The sequence below is a fragment of the Globicephala melas genome, chromosome 11 (genome assembly GCF_963455315.2).
Source record: "Globicephala melas chromosome 11, mGloMel1.2, whole genome shotgun sequence".
Classification (NCBI taxonomy): Eukaryota; Metazoa; Chordata; class Mammalia; order Artiodactyla; family Delphinidae; genus Globicephala; species Globicephala melas.
In genome coordinates this window covers 95,598,479-95,622,621 of record NC_083324.2, presented here as the reverse complement: position 1 = coordinate 95,622,621, position 24,143 = coordinate 95,598,479, and the positions used below count along the sequence as shown (strand labels likewise).

At 37.1% G+C, this 24,143-nt stretch overlaps 1 protein-coding gene across 1 annotated transcript in view; it reads right to left on the bottom strand.

The window, feature by feature from the left end:
- Window positions 1–24,143, bottom strand: part of LOC115866007 (uncharacterized) — a gene marked incomplete at its 5' end in the record, with an annotated part of 195,538 nt that overhangs the window by 84,432 nt on the left and 86,963 nt on the right. The gene's annotated exons all lie outside the window — the stretch shown is intronic.

Sequence of the window (24,143 nt, the reverse complement as noted above, 5' to 3'; positions counted from 1 at the left end):
TCAAATGGAAGCCCTGTAGGCACCCAACATTCATAAATCATTCCCTTAAATACAGTTATTTTTGCCATTGTAGAAAATGTCAAAGGTGTCAACTCTGTCCAAATATACCACTTAACAGTAACTATTTTAGTAAATTGACTTGAAATGCATTCAGCTTACTGACAGTTAGAAGCACATGATCTAGTTCACAGTACAAATGAATAGGTTATAGGCCAAAATAAATACCAAAGTACGAATTCTCAACGACACGTTGCCATAACCATGGCTGCAACCACAGACCAAAGTCTCAGCATTGTTTATCTACGGCAGAAACAGATGCTTAAAATTTTTGAAATCTGGTTGTTTATATCTAGTTTCTAGTTAAGAAAGTAAAAATGTTTTAACCACTTTCAAAATAAGGGTCGAATATCTATTTGAGGATATTAACAGTGAATGAACTAGAAATTACATAAATGCAGGTAATGACTTGATAACATTCTCTGCTAGCAGCATAGATTGAACCTATAAACTAACTTCTTGGATGCTGCCAACATAAATAGATAAATGTTGGTCATAATGTCAGGGAACAAATTCTATCTTTTCTTCATGGGAAGAACAAATGAACAAACTGATCTTCAAAAATGAGACTCTTGACAAAGGGCAAGTACCATAGAATTGGAGCTCAGGCTTGGCCAGGATTAGTCCCCCTAAAGCCTCAGATATTTAGTAAAAGGTAAAGTGCTCCTACTATCTTATGAACTGCTTTCTTAGAAGTGTTAAGAAGCTTAATGGTTTCATATTTGGGGATGTCTTAATATTAGTGACATCAGGAATGCAACAAAACTATTCCCAATTTCACTTCTGCCCAAACCTCTAAGGCATAATCTGTCCACACAGACCTCAACCCATGTGGCACTTTGGTACCACTTATGAATATCAACAGTTAGTTGATTGATAATAATACATTATATTTTATGCAGTATTTTTCAGTTTATTAAAACAAATTTACATATGTTACTTATTTAATTCAAGTTATTTTTTTTACCTTTATAGCCAGCACAGAACCATAAATATTTCTGCCATCATATCAACCAGTAGTGATCTCTGAATATTTTGCATTTTCAGGATGAAAAATAGACTCATACATGCATGTCTTGCCTAATAAAATATTATTGTAATGTAAGAGCAGGAATATACGTGGTTATTCTTTCCAAGAATAATTTTTAAACATCACCCATTTCTGCCATCCTTAAAAAGATTGCATCCTTTTATGAAAGTTAGCTTCTTTCTCCCTTATTCTTAAAAATATTAAACTCTCCATCTTAAGTACAATGAAAGAATTCAGAAATTTTAATATGCTGCTCATGAGCTTTCCTTTGTTATCATCACTGACAATTTCATTGAACTTAGAACACCCAAAGCTACTTAGAATAATAAATTATTTTACCCACTAGTAAGTCCTTATTGTTAAGAGAAAATTACGGGTAAGGATAGAGGGAATCATTGCCCAGTACTGAAATTAAGCAGGATATGGACATAGCCAAGTGCATTTTTCTCATTATAGTAACTAATACAATAACACAAAGGTGATTTAGTGAGCACCTACTGCATGTATTGCACTCTACATAAACTACTACTAATCCTCAAGTAAGGCCTGTTATCCGCCCTTTATAGGTAAAGAAGCAAATGTTCACAGATTAAGGAACATGATAAACTACATTAAAGGGTAAGAGTCAGGGTGTGAATGTAAGCCTCCCTGCCTCCTATATCCACATTCCATTTCTTCCATGAAACGTGCACAGGTCTGCATTCTCTTTCAATTTCTTTCTTGCACATTTCCAGTAGGTAGACAGAGATCAGGGCTAGTTGTCACAAAAAGAAATAAAAACAGAACGTTGACTCAACACCCTAACTGTTGACTTTTAGCTATTCATACTAGGGAGAAGAGGAATAGTAATATCTTGAAGAAAATAATGGTAATAGCTAACATTGTTGAGTTCATACTACATACCAGGCTTTATAGATTTCAATGTCCCAAGTTAGTTACTAATTTTAAACTCTTATCCTCAAAACTGTTTTAAAACACTTCAATGAGTAATAGATGTTACCAATTCAAATTTTACCTCCTTCCCTGAGGATATTATGCTAAGTAAAGTTTGCTAGTCACAGAAAGACAAATATTGTATGGTTCCACTTATATGAGGGACCTAGAACAGTCAAATTCAGAGAGACAGAAAGTAGAAATGATGATTGCTAGGGACTGGAAGAAGGGTAAAACGGGAAGTTATTATTTAATGGAGAGTTTAAGTTGGAGAAGATGAAGCAATTCTGGAGATGGATGGAAGTGATGGGTGTACAACATTGTTAATGTACTTAGTGCCACCGAACGGTACAATTAAAAATAGTTAAAATGGTAAATTTCATATTATCTATATTTTGCCACAATTAAAACATGTTTTACCTCCATATTCCTCAAGCCCTAAATGAAATGCCAATAAACTTTTAAAATGCTGTAGTGCCCCCAAAACAAAACAAAAAACTGAGGGGACTTCTGGTTGGGACCAAATGGTATACACTTGTTTCTCCCTTCTTCTCCTCTCTAAGCATAACTAAAAAGCCTGGAAATAATGTAGGATGTAGCCAAAGGAAGTTCTGAAAGTTATAAAGAGGATGGAGAGATGATTATAGACCCCAGGCCTAGAGCAACAATATAGGACAGGGCAGCCCATGCTCCCTCCCACGCCACCCAACAGAAGAAAGTAATCCAGAACGAGCATCTCCAACTCTGTCCTATTAGCAAGTAGTGGTCCAGGTAGGACCCTATCTACCCTTAGAAAGGAAGTCCCACCAACAGCAGGTGAGTCCAGCAGCACTGGAGAGCAGGATAGACCAGAACCTACTGAAATAAGCATCCAGGTGGTGCCCTCTCCTTCCCTGCAGCTTGAAACAGCCTTCCTCCCACCAAGAGACGACAAACAGGTGGCCAAGTGGTACCAGCAGGGGAATCCCACCACAATTAATTCCTAGACCAGAAAGTTTCTTAACATCCTGAGGCTGGAGACTCCCTTCCCCACCTAAAGGCAGCAGGTGGCCAGGCCTGGAGAAGCTCCTTCTGTCTTCCCAGACGTCACCAGCAGGGTCCAGTGGGTGTGCCCCAGATATACAAGCTGAATCACGCAGACCAAAATAGCACATTTTCCAATTGCTGAAAGAAAGATTTGTCAACTACAAATTCTATATCCAGTGATTATCCTTCAGGAATGAAGGCAAAATACATTCTCAAATGAAAGGAAACAAAAAGAATTTGTTGCTAGACCTTCCCTAAAATAATGGCTAAAGAAAGTTCTTCAAACAGAAAGGAAATTATAAAAGAAGAAATCTTAGAGCATCTGAAAGGGAAAAAAAGAAAACATCAGAAAAAGCATCAAAGATGAGTATATATAATACACTCTTTTTACCCTCATGGGTTTTAAAAATCACACTTGATGACTGGAACAAAAACCATAACACTGTGTGGTACCGAAGACAATGATATTTAAAAGTGGGGAAAGTAGGGCTTCCCTGGTGGCGCAGTGGTTGAGAGTCCGCCTGCCGATGCAGGGGACGCGGGTTCGGGTCCCGGTCCGGGAAGATCCCGCATGCCGCAGAGCGGCTGGGCCCGTGAGCCATGGCCGCTGAGCCTGCGCGTCCGGAGCCTGTGCTCCGCAACGGGAGAGGCCACAACAGTGAGAGGCCGGCGTACTGCAAAAAAAAAAAAAAAAAAGTGGGGAAGGTAAAGGGACTGAAATGTAAGTAAAGTACTTACACTTGACCCAAAGTGTAAAATATTGACACCAGGAAACTGAGACAAATCAACATATGTATAATGCCATACCCAGAGCGACTACTATGAAAAGTACACAAGAGATTTGTTCAAAAATTATCATCAAATCAGGATGGAATCCTAAAGAGGGTTCAAGTAATGCACAGGAAGGCAAGTAAAGAGGAACAGAGGAACGAAAAACAGAGGAAATAATGAGAAAACAAATACTAAAATGGCAGACTTAGTCCTAACATACCCAAAGTTACCCTATATGTAAATGGTCTAACTATACCAAGTAAAAGGCAAATATTGGCAGAGTGAATTTTAAAATATGACCTAATTATATGCTATTTACAAAAAAAATGCACTTCTAATCCAATGACAGGATAGATATGTTGTATTTTCATTTTTATTCAGTTCAAACTTTTTTGAGACTTTGTTGTTTTGCTCCACAGATTATTTAAAAGTGTGTTTAATTTCTAAGGTTTTAAAAGTTTCCTTTTGGTTTTATGTTAATTATTTCTGGTTTGATTTTATTATGATTACAGAAAACATTTTGTATGATTTCAATTCTTTTCAATTTTATGAGGTTTCTTTTATTGTCCCAGGATATATTTGTAAATGATTCATGGGCGCTTGAAAAAAATGTATATTGACCAATTTTACATAATCTCCTCTAGAAAACACAGGAGAAACACTTCCTAACTCATTTTATGAGACCATTATAACAATACTGACACCAAAGCCAGACAAAGACAGTACACTAAAAAACAAAACTACAGACCAATATCTCTCAGAAACTTGGAAAATTCTCAAGAAAATATTAGCAAATTGAATCTAACAATGTATGAAAAGAGTTATACAGTTTGAATATATGGCTACAGTAATCAAAGCTGTGTGGTGTCGGGACAGACATGTAAGTCAATGGAAGAGAATAGAGAAGCCAGGAAAAAAGTTTAGAAAAATATGCTAAGTGGCTGATTTTTAAGAAAGGTGCAAAACCATGTCAATGGAGGAAAAACAGCCTTTATGACAAATGGTGTTGGAGCAACTGGCAAAAAATAATAATAGTAAAATAAAATAAATTAACCTAAACTTCATTCCTTATGTTAAAAATAATTCAAAATGGATTTGCTTTTTGAAAAAAAACAAAAACAGGAGAAAATATTCAGGAACTTCAGGCAATGAGTTCTTAGACTTGACACCAAAGCCTGATCCATAAAAGGAGATTGATAAATTGGACTTCATTAAAATTCAAAATCTTTACTCTATGAAATACCCTGTTAAGAAGATGAAAAGGCAAGCTGTAGACTGAGAGAAAATATTTGCCAAGTCCATATCCAACAACTACTGGTTTTATTCAGCATGACATGTATTACGGGCAAAAAATCAAGATGATGAACCCCTGATTTTGCTCCGACAACTAGTTCATCACACTTTATTTCATGACAATTATTCATACACATGACGCCTGATTCCTGCAAGTCTGAAAAAGGAAAAAAAAAAAAGATGTTTTATTACAAGTTTAGGTGAAGGTTTAAGGAGATACTATTAATTGTGGTTCAAGAAGAAAATGCTGCAATGTTTTAAGAAAATGCTTACACCTTTTAAATATTTGATCTTAGAAAGTTTGATATGCATGTGTCTGTGTGCACATGTGTTAATATTTCAATGCTGGAGAAGACACACTTGCTGATAAAAGCAATACACCAGCCTGAATATAGATCAACTAACTAATGAGAATTTGTTTGGAAAGAGAGGGTTAATAGTATGGGAGGAGAAATATTTGTGCTTTAGTGTTCTGTATTGCTTTTCACTGAATTATGTTTTCACAATCTACGTCTGTTAACAACATTACCGCAGCCAATGTCTTTAACACTAGCATTATGCCTTGTATATGCTTATTTCTATGCGTGTTGAAAATACTGCAGGATCTTTTTTACTACAACTTTAAATCTACAAAATTCTAAACACAAGATTCTAGTGAAACAGTTCTGTGTTCATTTAACAAGTTATAGACTACAATCTTAACAAAAAAAAAATAGTTGTGGCTTTGCAAACAAAGGTTGATCACACTCGCTGGCCTCTAGTAATGTAAAATAGTCAATGTGTCATGTATTTGTGCTACAGAGCATCAAGTCCTTCTATCCTTCATTGCCAAGGTGTCAACATTCAAGAGCAGACTGACTTTTCTTATAAAATGAGTTTAATACCAAAAAAGATTGCTTTCCCTCCTATCTCATGCTAAAGGAAATATTTACCTGTTTGACTCGAAAGCCTATTTTTCTAATTTATATTTCCTATTTCTTACTCCATATGGATCATCTAATTAGACTGAATGGATCATTGTGGATAAAAAGACTGTCGCTTTCTGCCAATTTTAATTTCAATGATTTCCACATTGAACAAAGTCAGTCACATGCTCATAAGAAAGAGAAGTAAATCAGTCAGACCACTGAAGTGTTCAAAGCCAGCCTCATGTTTAGAAAGAGCTAATGAACCCATTTATTCACATGAGGTCTCACAATGTCATTTATTTTTTATTCCCATTTGGAGTTTGACGAAGATAATACTGAGCCAAAGGAAATGCTACCTGCTAAAGACTTGCAGAAAGTACCTATAGTGTGTCCTCTTTGGATAAATGCCAATCCATGTTCTACGCATATGAAGCATCTAAAATTGGCAAACTCATGGAATCAGAGAGTAGCATGGTGGATGCCAGGGGCTGGGGGAGGGGGAGGATGGGTATATGCTAATCAACGGGCCTAAAGTCTCAATGATGTAAGATAAGTTCTAGAGATCTACTGTACAACATCACATCCAACTACAGATACTGTATCGTACACTTAAACATTCGTTAAGAGGGCAGATCGCACACAGTGTTATTACTACAATAAAAAAAATTTAAAGAATGGAAGAGCCTGCAGTAAAACACCAATATCAATATCATAAACTGGAGCAATTGGAAAGCTACGTCGGATGGGCTGCTACTTTGTCACGTGTAAGGAGCAAATCCTCCCCAGTTGGTCATGGTTTCTTTCGTCATAATTTGCGTTAGTAAAAACAGAATAAAAGTACATTTTATCCCTACAGTTCTTTATTTCCAACTTATCCAGATTGTGTGTTCAGCTCTGGGGACTTCTGGGAATGTCCAGATTGAATAATGGGGCCAGAGACAAGTGTGTCTTGTCACAGGTCTGTTGTAACCCTTCCTTCCTAAACCACTGCTCCCAAAGCTTTTTAGAAATGCTCCAATTGTCCTAACCTGCTAGGTCCATTTCAGTGTCTCACATTCAGTCAAGAACTATGATATTATTAGTTGTCTCTATCCACTTCTGCAATATCATTTTGCAAGGACGTGTGTCCTAATACTGAGGCACTGAGTATCGGCAGACTAAATGAGAGAGATTGGCCAAGGAAAAATGGAATTATTTTCATAGGCAGTACATTTTTAGGAGTGATTGCTGAAAACACAAGGCACACTTGCGTTTGTTAACATATTTGCCACAAGAGATTAAAGATCACACACAGACACAGACGCACAGATGTGCGCGCGCGCGCGCGCACACACACACACACACACACACACACCATGATGTGTGTGTGGAGGAAAGAGTATTTATTACCCCTGCCCTAAAGACCATGGTCAGCAAAGTGTGTATACTGAAAACGATTTTCAATTGTTTCAAAAAGAAAAGGAAGTTCTTTAGAAAAAATAATGACTTCGTTAGTAGCTCTAAAAATATTGATAATTTGAGGGGTTTTGAAATGGCTTATGCCAATAGACTGGGAGAATGATAAACCTGTTTGAACGATAACACAACCCCATTGCTTTTTTATGTTCCTTACTGCACTGTTTCATAGCACAGGCAGAGAGGAAAAATTGACTGTGATGAATATATGAGACCAAATAAAATGTTAAGGGTGTAAAATGTCCTGAAAACACAAGCTGTAATCTGATGTTGTCGATCTAATCCACACACACTCTGTAATTAGAAACATATCGGAACAGGGCAGCAGCACATTTGTATTTTTCCCTCAGACCCTTTTTTTGATCATTCACATGTGACACATTCATTTTTATTGCCATTTCCACTTAAAAAAATTTTTTTAAGGTAGCATAAAACCACCCATAATGTTTTGAGCCCTTCTAAATTATTTTTCAGTTTTCTCTCCTGAAAGGAAATAACACAGCAAAGATTCTAACCTGATGGAAACGTTTTAAGCCCATCTCATCTCTCTGTGCTCCAGATCCTTTTGACACACCCTTCTCCCTTCTTTCTTAGCATTAAACTGCTTCTCCACTTCCTTTACATCAGTGGGAACACTTCCCTTATGGGTGTCAGGATCTCTCAGAGGGGTCAGGGGCTGCCCCGCAGAGGAAATGACAAGCTGTGAAATGGAAAAGAACAATTTCTTCCACATGTTCCTTTGCTCCTGGAGCAGTGCGAGGTTGTCAGCCAGCATCACTTTGGAAGCAAGCAGGACTCTGCATCGTAGTCCTGTCAAAACTAATTTACAATTAAAGACCTGCACGACTGCTTAAAGCTTTTTCAGTTCCAGCAGTTTTCTGAAATGACTTTGAGATTGAAGTGTTTCAAACCAGAAACCATTGTTGTAATTAACCCCTAATGGTGAAGAAGCTCACAAAATCAAAGTTTAAAACAATTATCATATTTTTTAATGAAATCTGTTAAAAAATACAATCCTTACTCTACGTCCAATTAACATCTGTGTGGAGTTTCCCCACCTGAGCCCCAATTTGGGGAGTTTAATGTTGCAGCTATTGGAAGTCTTAGTCTGTAAATAAAGTTACAAGGTGACAACTTCATTGATCTGTAAGAAGGAAGGGAGGAAGGAAAGAAGGAACAAATGAAGAAACGAAGGAAGGAGGGAAGGAAGGGAGGGAGAAGAAAGGAAGGATTTACCTTGACCGTTTGATGCTTTTTAAAAAAAGATTTAAATTATTTTAAAATATTTTGCAGCATTCCTATGATTTTAAGCTTTTGTTTGTTTGTTTGTTTTGGCCGAGCAGCATTTCGTGTGATCTTAGATCCTGACCAGGGATCGAACCTGTGCCCCCTGCCCCTGCAGTGGAAGCACAGAGTCCTAACCACTGGACCGCCAGGGAATTCCCAGCATTTCTATGATTTTAAATATTTAGATGCGTTTCCATGATACACTAAATAAAGGCATTTTAAAATTGCAGGTAGGGCTTCCCTGGTGGCGCAGTGGTTAAGAATCCACCCGCCAATGCAGGGGACACGGGTTCGAGCCCTGGTCCGGGAAGATTCCACATGCCGCGGAGCAACTAAGCCTGTGCACCACAACTACTGAACCTGTGTTCTACAGCCCGCGAGCCACAACTACTTAGCGCGTGGCACACCTACTGAAGTCCGCGCACCTACAGCCCGTTCTCCACAACAAGAGAAGCGACCGCAATGCGAAGCCCGCGCACCGCAACGAAGAGTAGCCCCCGCTCTCCGCAACTACAGAAAGTCCAAGTGCAGCAATAATAGACCCAATGGAACTAAAAATAAATAAATAAAGTAAATAAACTTACTTTAAAAATTGCAGGTAATTAGTTTTTTATGCAGATTAATCCCTTTGAAACATACTATGGTTCCCTGAGGTTCAATTCTGCACTTAGATAACCAAGTTAGATCACTTACGCTGTTTGAAAATCTAGAAATCCACGAGAACAAACGTCATGTCTAAAAACTGCCTCAACATTTCACCAAATGGTGATTCTGAAGTAGGCATTCCAAATTCTTAAAAGCTTGGACATATTCTGTAGAAGCACTCATTCCTTAAAAGCTATACGAACATCATTAGAGTTACACACAGCAGGAAATGATTCGGGACAGTCTCTCCACAAACTCACCTCTGTCAAAAGCAGAGTTAGGTGTACTAGTTTCAAATAACAGATTCCTAATTTTCCCACAGAAACACGTAACAACAGACTTACAAATTACTAAAGTCTATATCACTATGGTCTGGGGTAATCAATAGTGCCTGAAACTTGCTTTCCTTATCTTACACTTGAGGGCATGGTGGCCTAAAGACTTCTGGGAACACGTTGTGTAGAGCTGTCTAAAACTAGCCACGTGCTCCCACACAGTAAGTCTCTTCGTGAATGAACGCACTAAATAAGCTCTAGTGACCAGCTTGTCCGTGGCTCCCTGTTCTGAGTTCCAGTTTTATGGGTCTGAGCTGCTCTTCATCTGTGCTTCTTCTCTCACTGCTGTTAATTAATTTGCCCTCCATTCTGCCTCTACTTCACGGCGCAGGTGGGGCATAACAGTATATACCTATACCAGGCAGAACCCTCTCCCCAGGCTGCTTAAAAAGTCACTGAAATAGAACCACACACATATAGCCAATTGACTTTTGACAAAGGTGCAAAGGCAAGTCAGTGGTGAAAGAATAGCCTTTTCAACAAATAGTGTTAGAACAACTGAATATTCATATACAAAACAGTTTACCTCCAAGGGATCATTGCTCTAAATGTAAAATGTAAAACTAGAAAACTTTCGGAAGAAAACATGAGAAAATCTTGTGACAGAGGGTTAGATAAAGAGTTCATGGATGAGATATCAAATGTACGATCCATTTAAAAAATTGATAACTTGGCCTTAAACAAAATTCAAAACTTTTACTCTGTGAAAGACACTGTTAAGAAAATTAAAAGTCAAACTGCAGATGGGGAGAAAGCATTTACAAACGACATATCCAACAAAGGATATGTATCCAGAACGTATAAAGAACTGTCAAAACTCAACAGTAAAAAACAACAAAAAAAGTTAAAAACCCAATTTAAAATTGGGCAAAAGACTTGCACCGATCCTTCACCAAAGAGTATATATGGATGTCAGATAAGTGCATATGAAGATGTTCAATGGTATTAGCCATTAAAGAAATACACATTGAAATCACAATTTTGGATTTAGTTTAAATACAAATTAGAATGACATTTAGAAAAACTGACACCACCAAGTGCTGATGAGGTTGCAGAGCAACTGAAATGCAAAGTTGTTACTGCCACTCTGTAAAATGGTTAGGCAGCTTCTTATAGCATTAATTATACATATGCCATACAAGCCAGCAACTTTACTTCAAGGTATATGTTCTAGAGAACATATAAATACTATGCTCACACAATCACTTGCATATGAATATTTACAGCAACTTTATTCATAATCGTCAAAACTAGAAACAATCCATACGTCCTTTAATGAGTGAACAGATAAATAAGCTACGGTACTTCCATGTAATGGAACATTATTCAGCCACAAGGAGGAATGAACTGTTGATACATGCAACAACTCAGTTGAATCTCAAAGGCATTATGTTAACTAAAAGAAGGCAGTGTCAACAAAAGACTACATACTGTATGACAGCTTGAAAAAAACAAAAAATCTCTTTTTTTTTCATAATGATGGAAAGAGATCACTGGGTATCAGGGCTTAGGGCTGCCGGCTGGGAGTGAGTAGGGGTGTGCCTACAACAAACAGATAGCACAAAGGAGGTTGTTTGGGTAATGGAATGGTCCTTTATTCCGACTGTGGTGGTGTTTACATACATCTACGTATGTGCTAAATTACACAGAACTGAACACCCTAAGAAAGTTAATTTCACGTATTTTAGTTTAAAAAATAAAATAAACTGTTTGCTTGACTTATTTCCACAGAAAGGAGCTGTAAGCCCAGACAGCACTCAGATGCATCTCCATTTACTCATTCAGCAAATATTCACTGAGAACCTGCGGTGTGTCAAATGTTTTTGTAAGCACTGGGTACATGAATAAGCAAAGCAAGGATCCCTGCCTCCCTGGAGTCTGTAGTCCAGCCACACCTCTTGATGACAAATTTCTAAGACTCAGCCAAGTAGATGGGGCACTGAGGTAAGGACAGAGCTGGTACCTTCAGAAGCACCCCTTCATCTCTAGGCTCTGTATCTCTAGGCTTCACCTCCAGAGTTAAAGGAAGTGTACAGCTGTTTCAAGGTCCCTAATGAGAGTGTACCATCTACAGCAAGACTACAGCTTACACCATAATTAGGCCACCTCTTGCCTCTTTCTTATCTTCAGACACCAAAACTAGACAGAACTCCAGCATTCCTGCTTTGTGACAGACAGCAGTTTCAGGTAACACAATATAATCAGACCAAATTAAACGATTAATGACATCACTTTAACATTTATTATCTCATTTGATTCTCTCCACAAGCCTGGAAGTAGAAAATACAGCTATTACGATTCTTATTTTACACACATGATGAAAGTCTCTCACAGAGGTTTCAAATATTAAGTAGTAAACTTGTGATTCACGCTGGTGTTCTGTCGTCAAGGCCATACTGCTTTTCCCTCTACCACAGTGCAACGGTCAAATGAAAATAATTCCTTTGTATTTCGTGGCTTGGCTAATCCACAGTTGCCTAAGGAGTGCATTGATTCACACTTATTTATTCAACAAATCTTTACTGAGAAATTGCTCTGTGCCAGTGGTGGCACAAGCAGACTTGGTTCTTACCTCCACGAGGCTTGTAATCCAGATGGGGAGGCATACAAATGAATGCAAAACTGGTATAAAGGGAAAGAACATTGGAGAAAGTCATGGAGTCATTGGATAGGGCCTCCTTGAGAAGGAAGTTTTAAGCTAGATTATGAAGGATGAAAAGTTAGTCGCAGTTAATGCCTCTTTCAGATAGAAGAAACAGCATGAAGGAATATCCTCGGTGGAAATTGCTGTATATCAAGGAATTGAAGAAAATTAGAGCAATCTGCAGCTGCACATCAGTGTTTCTCAACGTTGGCTGCATGTTAGAATCACCAGGAGAAGTTTATTAAGAATAAAGGTGTCGGGCTTCCCTGGTGGGGCAGTGGTGGAGAGTCCGCCTGCCGATGCAGCGGACACGGGTTCGTGCCCCGGTCCGGGAAGATCCCACATGCCGCGGAGCGGCTGGGCCCGTGAGCCGTGGCCGCTGAGCCTGTGCGTCCGGAGCCTGTGCTCCGCAACAGGAGAGGCCACAACAGTGAGAGGCCCGCATACCGCAAAAAAAAAAAAAAAAAAAGAATAAAGGTGTCCTTTGGTTCTGTCGACAAACCCTTATCTTAAAAATACCCCAGACTTTATATTCTTTTGCTATCACCCCAGTTCAAGCACTGTTATCATTCAGTAGGATTCCTGCAGTAGTAGCCCTATTGGTGTCAATTAATAAATCTGTTAACCTGAAGTCAAATAAAGTCCCTTCTCTGTTCAAAACCATCCTAAGGCTTAGCATCTCACTCCAAGTAGAGGTTAGGGAGTAGGGTGGGGAACACAGCTGACACAGTGCTCTGGAGGCCACCCCAAACCCCGAGCCTGTCTGACCCTGTCCTCTACAGCCCCGCCCTGGCTCACTCTGTCACAGGCACATTAGCCTCTTATGTTCCTCAGAACATGCCGGCCACACTTCCTTTAGGGTCAAATAGCACCTGCTATTTTGTTTTCCTGGGATATCTGCTTGGCTGGCTCTCTGACCTTCCCAGTGAGGACTACCTTGACATCTATGCGTGATAAGGATGCTCCGAGCTGCAGTGACAATGAGAGGTAATTCCAGAAAAGCTCAAGAAGTTGGCCAGAGCCTAGCACTGGATTTTCTTAATGGGCTTCTGGTATCTTGTAATATGAAATAATGTGTCCTTGCTGTCTAAGCCATTGTTAGGTATTTTACTTGTAGCCAAATGCCACCCATTCATGTATGCTACATTTCCATATGTGCCCAGATTTGTTGCTAGATTCTCTAGACTAAGGTCACTCTTTAAAAGATTATTGGATTTCAATTTCTGAACATAGACAGCTTTTTATATATACACAACTATATAATTTCATTACATGAATGAATATTTTTATACATATTAGTTTTTTTTAGTTGTTTTTATGGTTGTTGCCAGTGTTTTTCTGTAGTCATTTTTCCCTTTCCTTTAAAAAAATTGGATCACTTTCCCCCTAACATCAAACCATATGTGACCTCAGATAACTTATATTAATAATCCAGCTTACATGATTTCATATAATGTCTGTACACAATACACGATCATTTAGAAAAAATATATTTATAAATTATATGTGATATACTGACTTTATAACCTGTGACATTGTCAATATTACTGTATTAATTATAATGTATTTTTCTATAAGTCTCTTAGGATTTCCTAGTAGTTAATCATGTCGTGTGCAAATAAGAACAGCTTTGCCTCTTCTTTCCAATCCATATACCTTTATTTCTTTTTCTTGTCTTATTGAACTGACTAGAACATCTAGTGCAATGTTCATTAAAAGGATGTTACAGATAAGACATATTGCATTATTTCTGATATTGGAGGAACTATTCAGTCTTTCACCAATAAATATGATATTAGCTGGAGGTTTACACAAATGTGTCTTAGTGTGAGGAAATTCCCTACTATTTATAGTTTCTTGAGAGTTTAAATCAGAAAGCATTGTGAATTTTGTGAAATTCTTTTTCTGCATTTTTTGATATTATCATAGGCTTTTCTTCTTAAATCTTATAAAATACAGTCTATTGCATTGATTGTCAAACCAATCTTGTATTCCTGGGATAATCCCCACCTGATCATGGTGTGTTACAATTTTGATACATTGCTGGGTATAATTTGCTGAAGTTCTGTTAAGATATTTTAATCTATGTTACTGAGGGATATTGCTCTGGTGTTTTTTTTTAAAGTCTTTCTGGTTTTACTCTCAGGGTAATGCTGACATCAAAAATGATTTGTAATGTTCCTCTTCGATTCCTTCCTCTTCAATTTTCTGGAAGAATATAAGTGGAACTGGTATTATTTCTTCTTAGATGTTTGGTAGAATTAACAAAAGAATATATCTGGGCCTAAAGTTTCCTTCCTGTGGGAAGGTTTTTGACTGTGAATTCAATTTATTTAATAGATATAAGACTATTCACTTACTTATTTTTTTCTCAGTTGTTTGAATTTGTTTGTTGGTCCTTTGTATGTCTTCTTTGGGAAAAAAATTCTATTCAGTTCCTATGCTCAATTTTAAATCAGATTGTTTGATTTTTGCTATTGAGTTATATGAGCTCTTTGTATTTTGGATAGTAACCCCTTATTAGATACATGATTTTCAAAAGTTTTCTCCCATTCTATAGGTTGCCTTTTCATTTTCTTGATGGCTTCTCATTTGAAATGTATTGAATTTCCTTTTTAATGTCTTCTTTGGCAAGGATTTTTTTTTTAATTTCCAAATATTTGGGGCTTTTTCAGATAATTTTCTGTTATTGGCTTCTAATGTAATACTATTTTATCTCAGCTTATACTTTGTATGATTTCAATCTTTTTAACTTTATTGAAACATTATTATGGCCCCGAACATAGCCTCTCTTGGTAATGTTTCACGTGTACCTCAGAGGAAACGTGTTTTCTGCTGTTGTGGGTGGAATGTTCTGTAACTGTCAAGTTGCTTTATAGTGTTGTTCAAGTTCTCTATATCTTTGCTGATTTACTGTGTATTTTCTCTATTCAGTTCTGGAATAGCATGTGCATATCTCCAACCATAATGGTCGATTTGCCATTATTTTCTTTTCAGGTCTATCTGTATTCATATATTATGACATTGTTATTGGGTGCCTACATATTTAAGGTTGTTATATTCTCTTGAGAAATTGAACTACATATCATTATATCATGTCTCTCTTTATCCTTAGTAATAGTCCTCATTCTACAATTTGATACTAATATAGCCACTCCAAGTTTGTTTTGCTTATTTGTTGGACACTACAGTTTTTCATCCTTTTACTTTTAACCTATTTGTGTCTCTAAAGTAAATTGCTTCGTTTATCCAATCTTACATCTCTGCCTTTTACTTAGTATTTAGATTATATGCATTTAGTGTAATTGTCAATATAGTTATGTCTAAATCTATCTTGCTATTTGTTTACTATTTGTTCCATCTGATTTTCACCCCTTTCCTGCTGCTGCAGCTGTTGTTGTTGTTAATCGAAAATTTCTAAAACCATATTTTATGTACCCTACTGGATTATTTAACTATACCACTTTCTTTCAACTTTTGATAATTGTTCTAGAATTTACAATATATACCTTTAATATGTCACAGACTACCTTCAAATTATATTATACCATTTTACATATGGTGTAAGAAACTGAAGAGAATAAACTTCTATGCACCCCTTCAAAAAAAAAAGAATAATGATGTCCAGGCTTTCACCCCAGATAATTTGATACGTTTGTTCTGGGGCAGAGCCCGGACATGAGTATTTGTTCAAAACTCTACAGAAGAGTCAATGTACAGGCAAAGTTAAGAAGCATTGTTTTACCAGGTTTGTCGAATCACAGATATAGGCAAAACTATATTTAAGTATGAATAGACTTCTTTTAGAATTTATTAACATTTTGGTTGATTTTGAGTGGGACTTAACTTTTTTTTAAGTCAGTTAGGTTTGGGTGGTCTATTTTTGTACGGAAAAGCTCACATAATATTCATTGGTTTCAACACATGTGACACATGATGCAATAAGCTATAGTGACTCTTCAGAAGCATTGATGGGAAAGCTCTAGTAAAAAGGAGGCCATTGCCTCATCCACTATCTACACTTCCAAAGATGGATGAGTGACCTAAAGACAAAGAAACATGGCTAGTGCAGAGCACCCACACAGGATCACAGCCTGAAGCAGGAGATCATCAGATACCAGAGTTGAAGTATGTTATTTTAAAGGTCCTTTGAATTGGACTTCCTGGATACATGGTACTAGTCTTACAGGAGTCCCAGAGAGCATATACTTGACCTCTATTATCACTGACCCATATGCAAACAATAAAACTTGGTCCCAATTTTTTAAAATAATGTTAGATAAGAAATGAGCGCCGGAATTGTCTTGTGCTTTCTCAGAGTAGGTGCTTGTCTACACTTGGGTGGCTCAGCCTTTCCAGGTCACAGAGCCTTATTTCTGCATCCTTATTTTGTCCTCGAGCCAAAACCTACAGCAACTGTGAAAACAATCCCCATGCGTTTGCTGAAATCCAGTGGTTCCTTACAGTTCTTCAAATATACTTTGTACCATTCTGACCTCTTAATTTTTCTCATGTCTTTTCTTTTACCTCAAAGAAATACGAGGTTAACACATGTTTCCCCGAATTATACCAATACAAGATTTAACTGGGGTTGTATTAAAAAGCAGTTCAGGCAAATTTCAACTGCCCTCAAAAGCTTACCCATTTGTTTCCAGATGCCTATAAGCTCACCTGGGCTCATGATCTCCTCACCTATCTCATCCCACGGTGGCCTCTGTAACACCTTGAATTACAGAACGGTAGTATATAGAACACAGTACATGTACACAGTATGCCTCATTTTCTCATGGGATAGTATGTACCATACTACATATATATACTTCCAAATATATATACTTCCAGTTCTTGCTGAATTTCAGTGAAAAAGTTCTTTTAGCAGGTTGGCAAGTGTTTCCATGCAGTTCCCCTCTCCCTGGGAATCCCACCCTGAGATGACTGAGATGGGGAACAAATCTGATCGACAGAGAGCATACATTTCCCACCATTGCCCCTCTCCCCTAACAACAAAATCTTCATTATTCAGCCAATTGCATCTGTTTCACTTCTCCAAGTGTGAAGTCTCCCAGAAGACTTGCTGGTCCTGCAGGTAAATAGAGTGCTGGCAGGCTCTCCCACCATCTAGTCAACCTGGATACATATACATTATCTTAGTGGTGGAGTAGGCCTGTGCTCCCATGAGCCCCTGGAGGTTGAGGATTGCATGTTTTTTTGGTTTACAATTGCACAGCATTTAGCAGTGTGTTTTGCTGACGGTGGTTACACAATAAAACTCTCCTGAATTGAATTCTGCATCACAAAACACTTATAGACCTTGCCAGAGACCATTGTTCACGCAATGTAGGCACATACAAAACAAAATTGTCAAGCAGAACAAATATTTCCCTAGTCTGCCCCCTAAAAAGTAAAACAGCCTAAAAGATAGTGATAACCCCAAAGTTACATCATGGGTCTTTTTATTCCGGCCTTTCATTTTTCATAAATAATATTTTCTGGCCTCAGGCATTCATCTATTTGCAACCATGGGATTAAAACATCAACCATGGGATTAAATTCAGAATCATCTTAATGTGTGTGTGTGTGTGTGTGTGTGTGTGCGCGCGCATGTGTGCATGCCCATGCATGCATACATGTGCTGGTAAGTGAACATTAAAGTCATTTTGTCATGATTTGGGGACTCTAGTGGATTCATCAGGTTACATATGGAGCCTATTACTGCGGGACAGCTTGTGGATATCATAAATATATTTTTCAGATAGAAACTTTGCAGCCGTGAACACACCACGTGCTCACCCCTTCCCTAAGGTTCACTCCTTTATTTGTAAATAGCCAGAAAGCCAACAAGCCAGAGTTTAACAAACTTTTAATTTGAAATGAATTACCACATGTTGTGTTTGTTTATCCATTATTAAATCTCTGAGCAACATATCAGTGGCAGAAACAGCATACTGTATCACAGCGCTGATATATTAGAAAACAAACCCATGGGGGATATTAACTGCTAATACTATGTCTAGGAAGCCTCCAAGAAAAATAAATAAATATATGCAATGTAGCAGAGACAGGCATTTGCAGAGATTTTTATGTTTTTTTAAACTCATCTGTTCAGAGCAAGGACAGAAGCTCCCTGTGTAGTCTTTGAAATGTGAGGCTCATATTGGTCTCTGAGCTCAGAGCACAGCAAATGATAATCAGCCTTTTCCAAAGCCTTTTCCTAAAGCATAAAAGATTCTTCCTCTCCTGGTATACAGTGTTCCCATATCGAGTGTGTCAGTATTCATGTTTCTTGGAGTACCACCTGTCCTCCTTTTAAGGGAACTGGGGGCAGACTTTTTGCCAAGTCCAGAGCACAGGGCAGTAGATATGGAAAATATAGGCACAGTACCCTGAGGAAATACTGGAAAGCAAAAATGATCTAGTGAAAAATGGTCTAAGAGTAATTGCTTCTGATCTTCTGCTCAGGATCCTAAAACTAGGTTAAAATGTCAGTATCACCGAAATATTATTACTGTTAAACCAGAACCTGCTTTCTCAAAAGTTAAAAATTCTAAAATAAGATTTTTAGCTTCATATTTAATCCTAAAACATTAGGGGGAAGGAAGGAAGGAAGGAAGGAAGGAAGGAAGGAAGGAAGGAAGGAAGGAAGGAAAGAAGGAAGGAAGAAAAGAAGGAAGGAAGGAAGAGATGGAGGGAGGGAGGGAGGAAGGAAGGAAGCAAAGAAAGAAGCCCACATTACATATGCACTTTTTTTAGTGTCCCAAATAGTGGCTTCAGAGTTGACTGGATATTTGAACTTGATATTTAAACAAAAAATTAACTGCAGTTTTCTATCTTTTTTATAATCATTTCTTTTATATGTCTTGACTTATTAATTCTATCTCAGGAAGGTGATCATCAACCACCAGAAAAGATCTGGACTTTTTCTTCTCCTTCTACATCTCAGATTCCCAGGTTACACAGATTATGTGCTATTGTTAAATTAATTTATTTTCATAGAATGAGGGCATCCCAAGCCCTCCTGTTGGAAGGCCTGACTAATCTGATTTGATGTAGACAAGAGGTGGGTAAAAGTCTTTCTTCTGAAGACAGGACTGAGTAAGACTCAATCACAATGTCCACGAATGTCCTCGACAGAGCAGCTTCACTAAGCATTTTGGAATGAGGCCAAATCTGCCCTTCACTTCTCTGTTTCCTTCTCTGCCCTTTTATGGCACTCTCTACTGTTTCTTAGGTTGCCAGTGCCTTAGATCCGCCCCCCCATCTTCCCCATATCCACACGGAGAATATCGACAACGGCATACCCATTGTTAGCCACCTGGGATATTTGCATTTACAATATAAAAGCCAAAGCCTTAAACCTATTAAAACCCAACATAGAATGCTTACAGTCAGCTCAAAGGTGTGCATGTTGAGGACAGCAAACTCTACCCATTATTCTCTAAACCTAGACCATGACTTCGGTCACCTCCTACCTTCTCAGGCTATGAGTAAAGCAAATCGAAGTGCTCAGGTGTGAGAAACAATATACTTTAATCAAGTTGCCTTACAGTGTTGGCAATTATTACCTAGTGCCAATATACATAGCATTTCTAATTCAGTTTCACAAATATTTGTTTAAAGCCAGTGACATAATTCAACATATATGAATTCTGTGTATAAAATTTCAATAGAACATTTCCAGGTATACATGACTCTATAAAATGACACTGAGTTCTCTGGAGGTGGTGGTGTCTCAGTAATCATTGGCTGGTGATAATGGTTTTACTCACAGGGAAACAGGACAGGTGTGAATGCGGAAGCCCAGGGCTTGCGGTGGACTTGCCTGTTATGGAAGGAAGTGGGGTTCTAGAAATTGAACTTAGCAATCAGTGGAGTTTTACTTGGCCCAACAAGGCAAAAATTCTCCAAGGGATTTGGAAAACTCCAGGCACAACTTACGAAACGTTTATCACTGGAAATTGAATATGATGCTCTGTGCTGCCCAGCAGATAGGTAGAACGAGACAAGGAAGATGAATGTCACCTAAGAAGTCAAATAGTACAGGCTTTGGGTCTGATTACAGTAGGGATCCAGCATCCTTCTGAAACATGGCTGTTTCCCTGAGCTATGCCCTCATTCCAACACTTTCATCATTCTACATACTCTCCCAGGTTGAAATCTACCACATACCAGTCTCAGCTAGAGTCTAGGTATTTATGCCTCTCTAATGGACATATTCTCCTTCCCAACTTCCACCTCTCTCCTGAGCTTCACATGCATTTTTCCAAAGATCACCTGAACGTTTCTACTTGGGTATAATATAGGAATCTCAAACTCAGTAGGTCCAAAATCAGGCTCATGGTTTTTCTTCTAATCTTGTCCTTCCCCCTTTATTTCCTGTTATTTGCTGGTTGATATCCATATCAACTCATGGTAAAAAATTAGGAATCATCCCTAATTCTCCTGTGCCATCCATATCCAATTAACAGGAACATTCTTATTCTTAGTCCTATGGTCATTCTATTCCACCTCTTTAATACTTTAAAAATGTGTACTCTCTTCTCCAACTTTACTATCTCTGCCCTAATTCAGACCCTTATCTGTTGCCTGGACTGCTCTAAACTTTTCCTAACTGATCTGTTTCTAGTCATGCCTTTCTCAAATAAACCCTCCTAAAAATTACCAGAGGGACCTGCCTAGAATAGAAAGTGAAATACATCACTCGCCTTCCTAAGATCCATCCGTGGCTATCCATTTAATGCTGATTTCTCATCAGCCACACTAGACCCAAGAAGACAGTGAGGAAAACAGTGAGGGAACATTACTAGCATCCTAGAATTTTATACATGGAAAAATGATCTACCAAAAGTAAGGAAAAATAGACTTTTGCAGACATGCAATGACTAAGAGAGTTTACCACTCACAGATCCAAACTCTAAATGAATTACTAAAGATTTATTTCAACAAGAAGAAAAATGGAACCAGACTGAAGACATGTTACATTAAAATATTATAAAGCACAGATACTGTCAAATGTGTCAGTAAATTAATTTTATATTGAAAGTTAAAAAAAAAACAAAAACCCTAGATTCTCTGTTTAACAAAAAAGTGAAACCGAAGGCATAGGCAACAATAACATAAAAGTACACAGAGGTGTTTAATGAGTAGCTAAAGCACACTAAGAGTCCTTGCCACACTCAGAATAGAAACGAAGTATTGAATAAAGTTAGAGTTTTAAAGATAATTTATACTTAAATATGTAGATAAGAAAATTAAGGATAATAGCTAAAATAACAATAAAATTTATAGATTAAAAACAGTACAGGAGGGACTTTCCAGGTGGCGCAGTGGTTAAGAATCTGCCTGCCAATACAGGGGACATGGGTTCGAGTCCTGGTCTGGGAAGATCCCACATGCCGTGGAGCAACTAAGCCTGTGCACCACAACTACTGAGCCTGCTTTCTAGACTGTGAGCCACAACTACTGAGCCCGTGTGCCACAACTACTGAAGCCCACGCACCTAGAGCCCATGTTCTGCAATAAGAGAAGCCACCACAATGAGAAGCCCATACACTGCAATGAAGAGTAACCCCCGCTTGCCGCAACTAGAGAACGCCCGTGTGCAGCAACGAAGACCCAATGCAGCCGAAAAATAAATAAATGAATGAAAAAAAAAAGTATAGGAAAAATAAAATAATTATTTTGAGTTAAAGAGAAATTCAAAAAAGAAAGTATTCTTTAAAGGCAAAGAAATAGGATGGTAAACATAAAATGCAAAATAAAATGTTAACAAGTACAAATAGAACAGTAATAAGAATAATTACCAAAAAACCTAAACTTACCTATTAAAAGACACATATCTACTTGTCTCGAGTACAAAAATAAAATTCAGATTTATACTGCTAAAACAGATATATCCAAAAGGGCACCACAGGTGAATTTTAAATTTTTAAAATAAAGTGTAAAAATATAATATATGCTGTGAAAATATTTATCAAAAAATCAGATGGTAGAATTAGTATCAGAAGAACTAGATTGTAAATCCAAAAGCATTAATAGACATACAGAGAGACTACATCTATATAAAAGAAATGAGAACATCATAAAAACTGTAACAATCATAAACTTGAATGCACTTAAAACAGATTTAAAATACATAAAGCAATATCTGGCAGAATTACAGGGAGAAATGGACAGATCCAGTCATAATTGGAGATTTCACACATCAGATAAATAAAAACTGAAGATAAATGTGTTAAGCTTTCAAATCAAGAAGATTTTAAAAGTAACCCCAAAGAAAATCTGAAGAAAATGAGTAAACAAATAATAAGGCTAAGAATATAAATGTAGAGTAAACAAAAAATCAATCAAGAGTCTTAATGGAGGCAAATGAGCAATTGTATATTTTAAAAAATGAATAAAAACGTATGTCTTAATCAATATTAGGAATGAAAAGAAGAATATAACTATAGTGTTATATTCTTTATAGATTTAGTGTTATTTTAAAATTATGATAGTATTCTTATATATTTTCTTATAGACACGTAAAATATCTCTCGAATAATACATGAAAAGCACTGATTCCTCCAAGGAGAACAATAGTTTGCTGGGAGGGCAGCAAAGGGAGACAGATTTTATTTCAAACAATTTAAATGTATTGCCTATCCAACAAAACTGTAACAGAAGGGAATGCATTTTAAAAGGTAATACAATAATATGACAATGCTAATCCCATCAGTTTTAGACTAAGTTAATCCAATTAGAATTAAATTAATAATAAAGTGATTGAATAATCATTAAAAATCAAAAATTGAATCAGAAATCAAGACTTTCCTACCATTCACCACACCTAAAAAAAAAAAAGGCACCAGAACTCCTACAGATCAATAAGAAAAATAAGTAAATAACCCAAAGAAAAAGTGGACCAAATATAGGAACAGGTAATTGTCACAGAAGATAAAATCCAAATGTTCAACAGAAATATATGAAAACCTTTCTTGTATTCAAGGAAATTCTAATGAAAACACAGAAATATCATTTCATTCCAACTGAATTGACAAAATTGACAATAACAAGGATTGATAAGATGTGAGTCAGAGACTCTGCTACACAGCTATTGGGTTAGAAATTGATACAGCTGGATGGCAGTGTGTCACTATGCTGTAAACTTTGGATGTGTGTGCCCTGACTCAGTGATTCCTTTCCCTGTAGATATACTGTAGTGAAAGTCACACCTGTGAGCACAGGAGGACATGTCCAAGAATAATCACTATAGCCTCGTTTGCAATAGAGTGAAACTGATAACAACATAAACAATAAGAATTAACAAATTTTGTTACAATCATGTAGAGAAATTCTATACAGAAATAAAATCAATGAACCAGAAATACATATATGTGTGTTTGTGTGTTTGTATGTGTATGTAAATCAAAGATAATATTGAGAAAAAAATAAAGTTCCAAAAGTAGACATAAGGTATGATATATTTATATAAACTTTATAAACATAGAAAATACATTCTATATTGTTTATAATTACATACATACCTAGGAAAGGGAATTATTCCCTTTGGGTAAAGGGAATCATTCTTTACAAAAAATAATAATCTCTAATGTATCTCTTCTGTAAATTGAAACTTTTGTACGTTGAATATTTCAAACAATGTTATTTGCTTATTTAGTGCTTGATTAAACCAGTCTTTGAAAACAAAGTCTTATAAAATAAATTATATTATTTGAGAACTTTATTCTGAAAACAATTATCTTTCATTGAGCAGGCAAGAA